The sequence below is a fragment of the Mesoplodon densirostris genome, chromosome 7 (assembly GCF_025265405.1).
Source record: "Mesoplodon densirostris isolate mMesDen1 chromosome 7, mMesDen1 primary haplotype, whole genome shotgun sequence".
Lineage (NCBI taxonomy): Eukaryota > Metazoa > Chordata > Mammalia > Artiodactyla > Ziphiidae > Mesoplodon > Mesoplodon densirostris.
The window spans coordinates 301,491-311,335 of NC_082667.1; the positions used below are offsets into that span (position 1 = coordinate 301,491).

Consider the following 9,845-nt stretch of genomic DNA (forward strand, 5'->3'; position numbering starts at 1 on the left):
CAGCTCTGGTGTAATTCCTCGTTCCTTCTTCCACCCACCCCCACCAACCCCCGTCCCCTTACCTGCGGTCCGCAGCCCTCCGCTCCGCGCTCGGATTCCGCTGGGGTGCCTGGGACCCACGGGACGGGTCATTCCCAGCCGCCGAGCGCTGGCTACCTAGACCCCCGCAAGCTCGTGTGGTGCTAACAGCTAGGAGCCCCAAGGATGCCCCGGGCCAGATGCGCTCTGGCCGGGACGCCCACTTCCGGGACACGCTCCTCCGGGAGAGGCGCGCAGACCGCCGCCGCGCTCAGGTGACCCACAGCCAATGCCGAGCAAGACCCGCCCCGCCGTCGCCGCGTCCGCGCGGCGCAGCACAATCACGGCGCTCCAGGCACGGGCGCCGGAACGCCCACTTGCGGGACATTTTCCTCCGGGAGAGGCGCGCAGACCGCCGCCGCGCTCAGGTGACCCGCACCCAATGCCTAGCAAGACCCGCCCCGCCGGCGCCGCGTCTGCACGGCGCAGCACGATCTCGGCGCTCCAGGCACGGGCGCCGGGGGGCGGGCGTCTCCTCTCCTGAGAAGCAGCTAGCGATGCCCCGGGGCGCGGGCCCCTGCGGCGCGGAGACCGCTCCAGGCTGGACTCACCGACACCAACGCCGCCAGGAGGAGCGCTTGGCGGGACTCGGCAAACAACCCAATGTTTTAAATGGAAAAGGGGCTTCAAAAGACCCTTCTCCAGATAAGACATACAAATGGTCAGCAAGCACATGAAGAGATGTTAATCGTCATTAGTCGTGATGAAATGCAAGTTAACACCACAACGCCGACCCCTCCACACACTAGAAGGCCTACGATCAAGAAAGCTAAAAATAACAAATGTTGGCAAAAATTTAGAGAAACTGATACAGAACTTTCCATAGGGAAAATGAATGACTTCCGGAGGTGGATGCTGAGAATATTTGTACAACAACATGAATGTAATTAATGCCATAGAACTGTATGCTCAAAATGATTTAAATGGTAAATGTTATGTTATGTGGGGGGTTTTAACATAATTTAGCCCCTGCTTTATACCAGACCCCAGAGTCGAAGCTTCTCATCCATTTTCTTTTACTTAACCTCCTAGGATCTTCACACTCCAATTTAACAGACGAAGCTGAGCCTGAGAGGTTAAACTAAGTGACTTGCCCAAGGCTCACTCGGCCAAGTCTACACTGTTCAATGTTGCTGTATTTACTGAGCACCTACTGAGCAATACCTCCAGCACCTGCCAGAGACATTGTGGGAAGACCAGGATGAATGGGGGCTGAAAGCAGATTACAAAAATGGGTAGATCCTGGGGCCCTGCTCTCAAACACTGAAGTTTCTTGGAGTGGAGGGGATGGCTTGTGTCACACTTGTGGAGCCTTTTATTCCACCCCACCGCACCCCCACAGAGGAGGGAAGCAGCTGGCCTGATACTGAATATTAGCTCAGCTGGGGAGGAGTCCTGGGACTTTGAAGAAGGCATCTCCTGCCCCACTCCCCACATTGCCCCCTAGAGTCCAGTATGTGGGCACAAGCATCCCTGTGGCAGGGCAGGAGGCACGTCTCATGGCACCCCTCTCCTCCCGCCCTGCAGTAATGACACTGTACCCATACACCCGCCAGAAGGACAATGAACTCTCCTTCTCTGAGGGCACCATTATCTGCATCACCCGCCACTACTCCGATGGCTGCTGTGAGGGCATCGGCTCAGAGGGGTCTGGATTCTTCCCTGGGAACTATGTGCAGCCCAGCTGCTGACAACCTGGGATCTCTGGGATGCTGACCCAAGCACCGCCTTGAGTGAGCCTCTTGAGTCCCACACCAAAGCCTGCTCCAGTCAAGACTGGACCAGCCCGGCACACCTCCTGGGCTGTGAGCTGTGTCTCTTCCTTTCCCCCACTGCAGTGGGAAGGCGTCCGGGTAAAGACAGAGGAGGCACCCAGAGGCCTGCTGGAGACAGGAAAGAACTGGAAGCCAAGGAGCTTGGTGACCTTATCCACAGGGGACCCTTACGCCATGCAAGACAGGGTCTCCAGCTGCAAGTGCCAACTTTGAATAAAATTCTGATGACCTCCTGATGATTGCCCTGCAGGGCTAGCGGGCCGAGGGACTGAAAGGCAACCCACCTGTAAGGCTCCCGCTCATTGAGCCTCCTCTGCCTGCCCTAAGCAGCAGTATCTCCCATCTCCTCAGTGCTCACTGAGCCCTCCACACTAGACCCCTGTGCCCCTCTGTGAAGGTGGGCCGCACCCTGCTCTTTTGCCTGTTGCCTGCTTTGTTATGTATTCAGTCTTGGTTCCCCAGGCTGGGCACTCCTCCAAGAGTGGGGACCAGCTCCCTCACTTAGGTGGGGCTCTCTGAGAGCAGAGCTCACCTCGCCCTCATCCCCCAGACGGCAGCGTGAGACATCTCGCTCACCTCCGCCCCTTCACCTCCTTTACAGCTCTGAAACTCCACAAGAGGGAGGTGGACCTTGGGTTTCCACTGGCTCTGCTTTACAGCATCATGGCTTTCTGTTCCATACGGGAGGAGGGGGACTCAAAAGGGCCCAGTCAGTGGGGCGACTTTGGTTAAGTCCTTGGTTTCTTGCTGCATAGACGAGGCTGTGGTGCAAGGAGACATCTTCGGGCTCTCTGAGGTCCCTGGCTGGCCAGACCCGAGCCCCGGAACAGTGTGCTACCTCTTTCCACCAACAGGAGGTGACTGTTCCCTCGAGCTTTTTACCCTGTGGGGATGCTAACAGGGTGGGGGGGCGGGGGGCAAGGAGTGTAGTGTAGGGTCACAGTAGGTAAAGATCTAGGCCTGGGACCATCGGCAGGGAGCACCTCTCTCTGTGGGGAGTCCGGTGCGGGGGAGGTCGGGGGGTACATTTCGGGGCCTAGGTCCTCTGGACAGAAGACTGGAGGAGGGAGGCCACGCAGCCCAAGGCAACAGTTAACCGCAACGTGGCGGGACATGTTCCTTCTCGACCCTGACAGGGAACCCCGTCCTCCCAACTGAGAGGACAAGGTTTGTGGAAACACTGCCGCCTGCTCAGATATGCGTGCCACGCTGCTGCGGCCAGACTCCAGAATTCGCTTGCAGTGGAACTGGGGGAGGCAGCCGAGCTGGGTTAACTGCACAGATGGGGACAGCTCCCAACTCCCTCCTCCAGTCCCCAAATGGACCAACCTGGGATTCCGGGAAATCCCGGAGGGATATACCAAAACGAAAGGGAAAGGGAGTAATAAAACTAGCTTTCTCTTTCCCGACCCCCACCGCCCCACCCCCTCCCCGCCCGGGTGGCCCCTGCAGGCCACGTCCTCAGCACCTGATGCAGGTGTAGGCGCACTTCGGCGGAGGTTTCCCAGGGCACCACCCTGGTGCGGAAGGAGCTGGGCTCGGCCTTCTGCGCCTCCTGCATAAGGCGGTGCATGGGGTAGTGGCGGCGCGGGAAGGCCACGTCGCCGCCTGCCAGCAGCCCCGTGGGGCAGAAGTCGTTGGCGCCGTCGCTCACGTAGAAAAGGCGCTCGAAGGGCACGCCGTCGTGGGCCTGCTCGCGCAGATAGTCGCTGAGCACCTTGTGCTGGCACATGTTGGCGGGGCAGCGAGCGCAGCTGTGCGCGTGGAAGGGCTGCAGCGCCAGCAGCCCCCAAGGGTCGGGCCCCGACGGGTTGCTGAAGATGCGTCAGAACAGGCCGTGGTGGCCGGCGGCGCGCAGCGCACTCTCCACGCCAAAGGTGTTGGCGTCTGAGATGAGAATAACCTCAAAGCAGGCGCCCTGCTTGGCCACAAACTGCAGCAGCTCGCCCGTGCCGGGCGACAGGGGGATGGCCTCGTAGATGGCGCGCAAGTCCCACGGCCGCACGCCCTGCTCGCTCAGGTACTGGAAGACGCGCTGCATGTACTCGTTGTAGAAGCCCTCGCGCTAGGTGGCACGCAGGCTCTCAGGCAGCCGCTGGCCCGCCGCGGCACGTGCACAACGGAGTCGTCGCTGTTTTCATCCACGATACTCTGTCCAAGTCGAAGGTCAGGAGGAAGCGTGGCGCGCCGGGCACAGCCATCCCACTGTCCTCTACCAGCTTTGTCCTGAGCGACCAAATCCTTTTGTGGTCACCAAAAAGAGTCCCTCAGAGGAAAGGGGGACAGGACCTCTGAGCTTCTCCTGCAGGGTGGGGAGCAGCGGCTGCAGAGGTCTGTCCCGGCTGAGTCTGGAGTGTCAAGAGTGGGGAGAGGGCCTAGCTGAGGTATTTGGGTGCAGGATGGAGCAAGGGGCGCTTACGGGAATTGGAGGGGATGCTGCATCTTACCCATCCCCGGATTTCTGGGCTCCGGCTCTCACGAGTCCTTCCAGTCCAGAGGGTCCGTGAATGGTGTGCATCTGGGCCGTTCCCTCCACTTGCCCCCCAACCCCATGTTATGTATTTTTAACCACAATAAAAAAATGAATGAAACACTGATAATACATGTTACAACATAGATAAACATTGAAAACATTCTAAGTCAAAGAAGTCATACTGAAAAGGCCACTCATATCACAACCATCTTGTGTGCTTTAAATCCATAGCAGTTTTGAAAATGAGGGGATGGGACTTCCCTGGTGGTCCAGTGGTTAACACTCTGAGCTCCCAATGTAGGGGGCACAGGTTCAATCCTTGGTCAGGGAACTAAAATCCCGCATGCACAGTATGGCCAAAAAATAAAATAAAATAAACGTCATTGGCCTGGTTTGGATCATAGCATCGTCCTTGAACCCATCAGAGCACCCCTAGGATGGAACATGGGATTGGCTAAATGTGGATCATATGCCCATCTTCAAGGTGGGTGGAACATAGCATCAGCCCTCTGGAACTCTTTGGACTGGAAACAGGTAAGTTCCCAAAGAAAAGCTGAGGTTCTGGACTTTGGCATGAGAACAGATACTGGCTTGGGGAAAGCGGCAGATTCCACACCACTGACGGCCCACTGCACAGCTGTGGGATCTGAAGGCCAAGGAAGGAAGGGGCTGATTTAGGGTCAGGAGCTGCAGCCACCCATCCAGTGCTCTTGCTGTCCGTCCACAACAGCAAGAACCTCTTCCTCTTGCAAAAGGCACAGCCCTCCTTGATGTCTCTGGTGGTGGGAGCCCAGGAGTCACCCCTGCCCCCTGGCCACATGACTCACCCATCCCCCAAGAACAATACTGCTCATTTATCCAGTCTCCTCCCTCCTTTACAAAGAGCAGAGACTAAATGCTATGGTGGTTAGGAAATTCTTGCTCAATGAAGCAGTGGGAGGCTCAAGGATTATGCCGTATCATGGAATCCGTCATTGGCAGCTTTCAGAGACCACATGGGTGCACGTGGCTCTCCAAGACCATGCAGCCTCAGTGTGAAACTGTCTACTGGGTGGCCCAGTTGCTCCCATATCTCTGACTCTTAATGAGTATGAATATCAAAAGTTTGTTACAGCTGGAAGCCCAAAGGATTGCAAGGCCATGGTCTGCTGTATGGTTGTTGTGTCAGGGACACACTCAAATGTTTAGACGGTTATTACCTCTCTTGGCAGGCTATGAGCCTGTGAGGGGGAGGCCCTTTTCTCAACCACAAGGATGTTAGTAACTGAAACATCCCAAAGGGCTGTCTGTGCTGCCCAGGTAGCTGTTCAATTGCCCAGCAGCAAGGTCAGCTCAGTAATTGGCCACAGAGACTTGACAGAGACTGGACTGGCTTGAGCTGGAGGACCACAGATGACTTCCTGGATGGTCAGAGGTCAAGGGCTGTCCTGAGACTTGATGTCTATTGATGCCCACTCAGATGGGACAAAGGATGCCTACAGTCCCAGGAGGGCCCCAGCAGCCCTCAGGAGGCAGCACCTGGGGGCTGGTAGGTCGCTGCACCAAGTTCTATATAAATTCATAACATGACCATGGAGTGAGCTCAGTCAGGCCTGTGCTGGACCCGGGCTGCCCAGGCCAAGTGGGGCCAGCACTACTCTCTCCAGTTCAGATGGTAGGAGGAAACCCTGTGGGCTTCTGAGGCCCTAACAGCCGTTGACTGAGGTTGAGGTGGATTTGAAACAGTCAGTGACCCGAGCAGACGTTTCGTTCTACTCTCAGGTTCCAGGATGGGGGTAGATAACCAGCAGCCCAGGTGAACCCCACACTCGTGAGTGACCCCGGGCAAGTCCTGTCCATCCTACAGGACTCAGAGGTGTGGGGTTAGGCGGGCCGTGGGCCAGTTGTGCTTAACACTAACCCACTAACCCTAACGCCCAAATCTCTACTGTTCCCTCCCTAACCCTAACCTCCTCATCTCTAATCCTAAACCCTAATGCTCCTAACCCCTAGCCCCTAGATACTCGACCTTGACCTGTAAACTCCTAACCCTTACCCTGACCCTGACTCAGACCATCTAACCTGACCCTCTAACCCTGACCCTCTAGCCTGCATCCTTTAACTCTAATTCCTCAAAACCTGGGCTCAGCTGAGTGGCTCCATCCAGAGGTGAAGCAGGACCTGTCTTTGGGCCCCCACTGCCTCTGCCCTCTCCTCCCCCCAGGAACCAGAAAGCCCTGGGTTGTTGGACTCTGCTGACCAGAGGGGCAGCTGCTCCTGGTCTACCTGTGCCCACAGCCCCCTCCTCTGGGGCCCTTGGCCTCTGGTCTGACCTTCAGTCCACCTTCAAGAGCCCGGAGACAAATCCAGGTGAGACGCCTGCTTCATTGGCACAGGTGGGACCTGGTCCCCATCCTCACAGCCCGGCCAGAAACCTTTGTGCACACTGTGTCATGAGGCTGCCTGTCCCCAGCCAGCTGGAGGGGTCGGGAGTCAGATGGGGAACCGAAGTGTCCTTGAGGTTGGAGTGTGGGCAGGACAGGGTAGGAGGGGCGAGAGGTGAGGTGTCATCATTCCCAAACCAGGCAGGGAGTGTGTGCTGTGTTTGCATTTCGGACAGGGAAGAGTATGTCAGATGGAGGCTCTTAAGTAGCAAACCTTGCAGGCCAACCTACTAGGGCAGTTCTTCCCTAAGCCAACGGGTGGCGCAAGACAATGCAACAAACTGTACATATATACCTACAATGGATCTGGCAACTGGAAAGGAAACGTCACAGGTCATGGCAACTGAGACACGAGGAGCCCATCCCGCCCGCCCAGCCTTGCGCAGTCTGGAGGTGGAGCCGGGTTAGGCTGGACAGGCAGCTCCCGGCTAGGGCCTGGGCCGGAGAGCCCCAGGAGGCATGGCAACCCGCAGACAATTTCCAGAGCCCACTGCAGCCGGGAGACGTTCCCTACAGAACAGCCTCGGGCCCTGTGTGTCCACCCTGCACACAGCACGACCCCGTCGACCCATGGGCCTCATTCACGGCTGTCTGGCCACCCCTCCCCTCACTCCCTGAGTGCCTGAGCCCCCAGGGCCCCCTTGGCCGAGCCTTCTCTGCACACCTGGCTCTCCTGACTATCCCTGCCTCTCTGAGCACACCGTGTCCTTCCCTGGGGTCTGCGGGTCTGGCTAAGGGTTCCCCCTCGACCCCGGGTAGGCACCCCAGCCAACGCTGACGCTTGCCTTTCCTGCAAGATGGCCCCCTCAGTCTCACCAACTCCAAACTGTGTTGCGTTTACTTCTGGGAAAGAGGGAATGAAGAGGAAGCCCCATTCCGGCCTCAAACAAGGTGCGTGCTAACCTTGTGGACCCAAGGGACCACCACAAAGAGGCTGGAAGCCTGGCGGAGGCACAGCCCCCACCGTCACCCCTGTTCCTCGGCCCATCTCCTCTCTTCTGCCATCAAACCCCTCAGCCACCACCAGAGGAAATGTGTGGGCCTGATCCTGTCACTCTCGTTCCAAAACTGTTCTGTCTATAAAACGAAGTCAAAGCTAGCTGTCTGGGGCCTCCCTGGTGGCGCAGTGGTTAAGAGTCCGCCTGCCGATGCAGGGGATACGGGTTCGTGCCCCGGTCTGGGAGGATCCCATATGCCGCGGAGCGGCTGGGCCCGTGAGCCATGGCCACTGGGCCTGCGCATCCGGAGCCTGTGCTCCGCAACGGGAGAGGCAACAACAGTGAGAGGCCCGCATACCGCAAAAAGAAAAAAAAAAAAAAAAAAAAAGCTAGCTGTCTGGCCACCCTTGCAGCCCCTCTGCGATGCGTCCTCCCCGCGAGCCAGGCACCCAGCCCCTTCCCCTGCCCCAACCCTCCTCTAGAGCGAGCTCCGTCCATCCCACTCCTTCAGTTCAGCTCAGCTGCCACCTCCACTGACCCACCAGCCAGAGGTAACCTCTCCCTCCGCAGACACACCTGGCCTGCAGCTTCTCTGCCCCGCGCCCGGCTGGGCTGAGCAGAGCTGAGAGCATGCGCCTGCTTCACTGTGGACCCCAGGCCCCAGAACATGGCACAGGCTCAGGGATGTTTACTGGACAGATGGATGACCATGAGGATGAGCAGGCAGATCACTGATGGTAGCGGGTAGTGGTCCTCCTTGAGTCTCTACACTTCACCACAAAGTGCTGAGGCAATGGCAAAAGGGAGGGTGGGGGAAGGCGACACCAGAAAGCAACAACCCCATGCCTTCCTCATCCCCCCACAGCACGCATGTGTACACACACATGTGCACGTACATACCGGCATTCACACACATGTACACACACACATGAAAAGGTGGACTGCAGTCACACACAGGCACACAATCACATGTGCTGTGCATGCAAAAACACGTGCATACACACATGTGCCTGCCTGCACATAAACACACTCACATGCACTCGGATGTACACAGACCTGTGCACAGACAGCACACACATGCACATGCTTGTGCACACTCACGTAATACACACACATACACACAAAGGCTCAGGAAATTTCACAAAGTTTGTTTTTGTTTCACCCTCCCCAAGAACGAGGAGACACCAGATGGTCCCTGGGAAATAAAGATGGTCACAGCCCTGCATCTGTCACAGAGGCTAGCTGAAGGCTCAAGCACGCTCTGCCCTGCCCAGTCGTGGGGTACAGACCCAGCCTGCTCAGCTGCCTCAGCCGAGCCTTCTGCTGCCCCAGCCGCTTGTGGGAGAAGCAAGTCTGAGTGTCAGTTGCAGGTCATGTCTGTGCTACTTCCTGACAGGAGGTCTTGTGTTATCTTGCATGGTATCTTGCTCTGAGCTGAGGCTTACATTTTGCTAACTACTCTTCCATAAGCACTTCACCATATTCCTGAATGCCTATGCCCTCCAGAGGCCCCAGTTCTAGAACCCTGGAGTTGGGAAACAGTCAGCCGTCTCTGTGCACAATCACAAACCTGCAGTCTGACCCAAGTCCACTTCTTCTATGTCTTAATGCTGCTCCACCTGGGGCTGATTGCAGAGGTGCTGGGTCTACAGTCCATGAAGATCTGGGAGACATGATCCCCCTCTCGCAGGCCTGCACGGACTTGCCTTTGCCTGTTAGTCCAAGTCATGCTCTATACAACATCTCTGTTTTTCTCCTCTAGAAAAAAATATTCCCAGAAGCAGCAGCATCTCTTTAGACCACAGTCAGGATGACCCTCCTGGAATGAGCCTCAATCCTACCTCAACTGGACTATCTCCTGCCCTCTGCCTGACAAGGACCAGGCCTTGGGTGTGGTCAGTCTCCCCTCCAGTCTGACTGGGCCTTCCTGACCAGAGAACCCAGGAATACCCCCTGAGCCTGTGGACTCAAGCACGTGCTGTGGGAAAATGTGCTGATGCATAAAAAAAAATGATAGGACTCTCCAAGACCATAAAAAATCACACACAACACAAACCATCAATAACCGCCAGGCTTGTTCTACACTGTGTGAAAACTGTCAATTTTTCACTACACTGGAACACACTCAGAGATGCTCTGGGCCTGGAAGAGCCCCAGG

General features: G+C 56.9%; 2 pseudogenes; both read right to left on the minus strand.

Moving 5' to 3' along the window:
• LOC132493529 (probable ATP-dependent RNA helicase DDX28) overlaps positions 1-294 on the minus strand; it is a 28,702-nt pseudogene extending 28,408 nt beyond the window's left edge.
• A 1,811-nt stretch (positions 295-2,105) lies between these two features.
• On the minus strand, positions 2,106-4,371 carry LOC132493252 (phosphoethanolamine/phosphocholine phosphatase-like; annotated as a pseudogene).
• Positions 4,372-9,845: the final 5,474 nt, after the last annotated feature.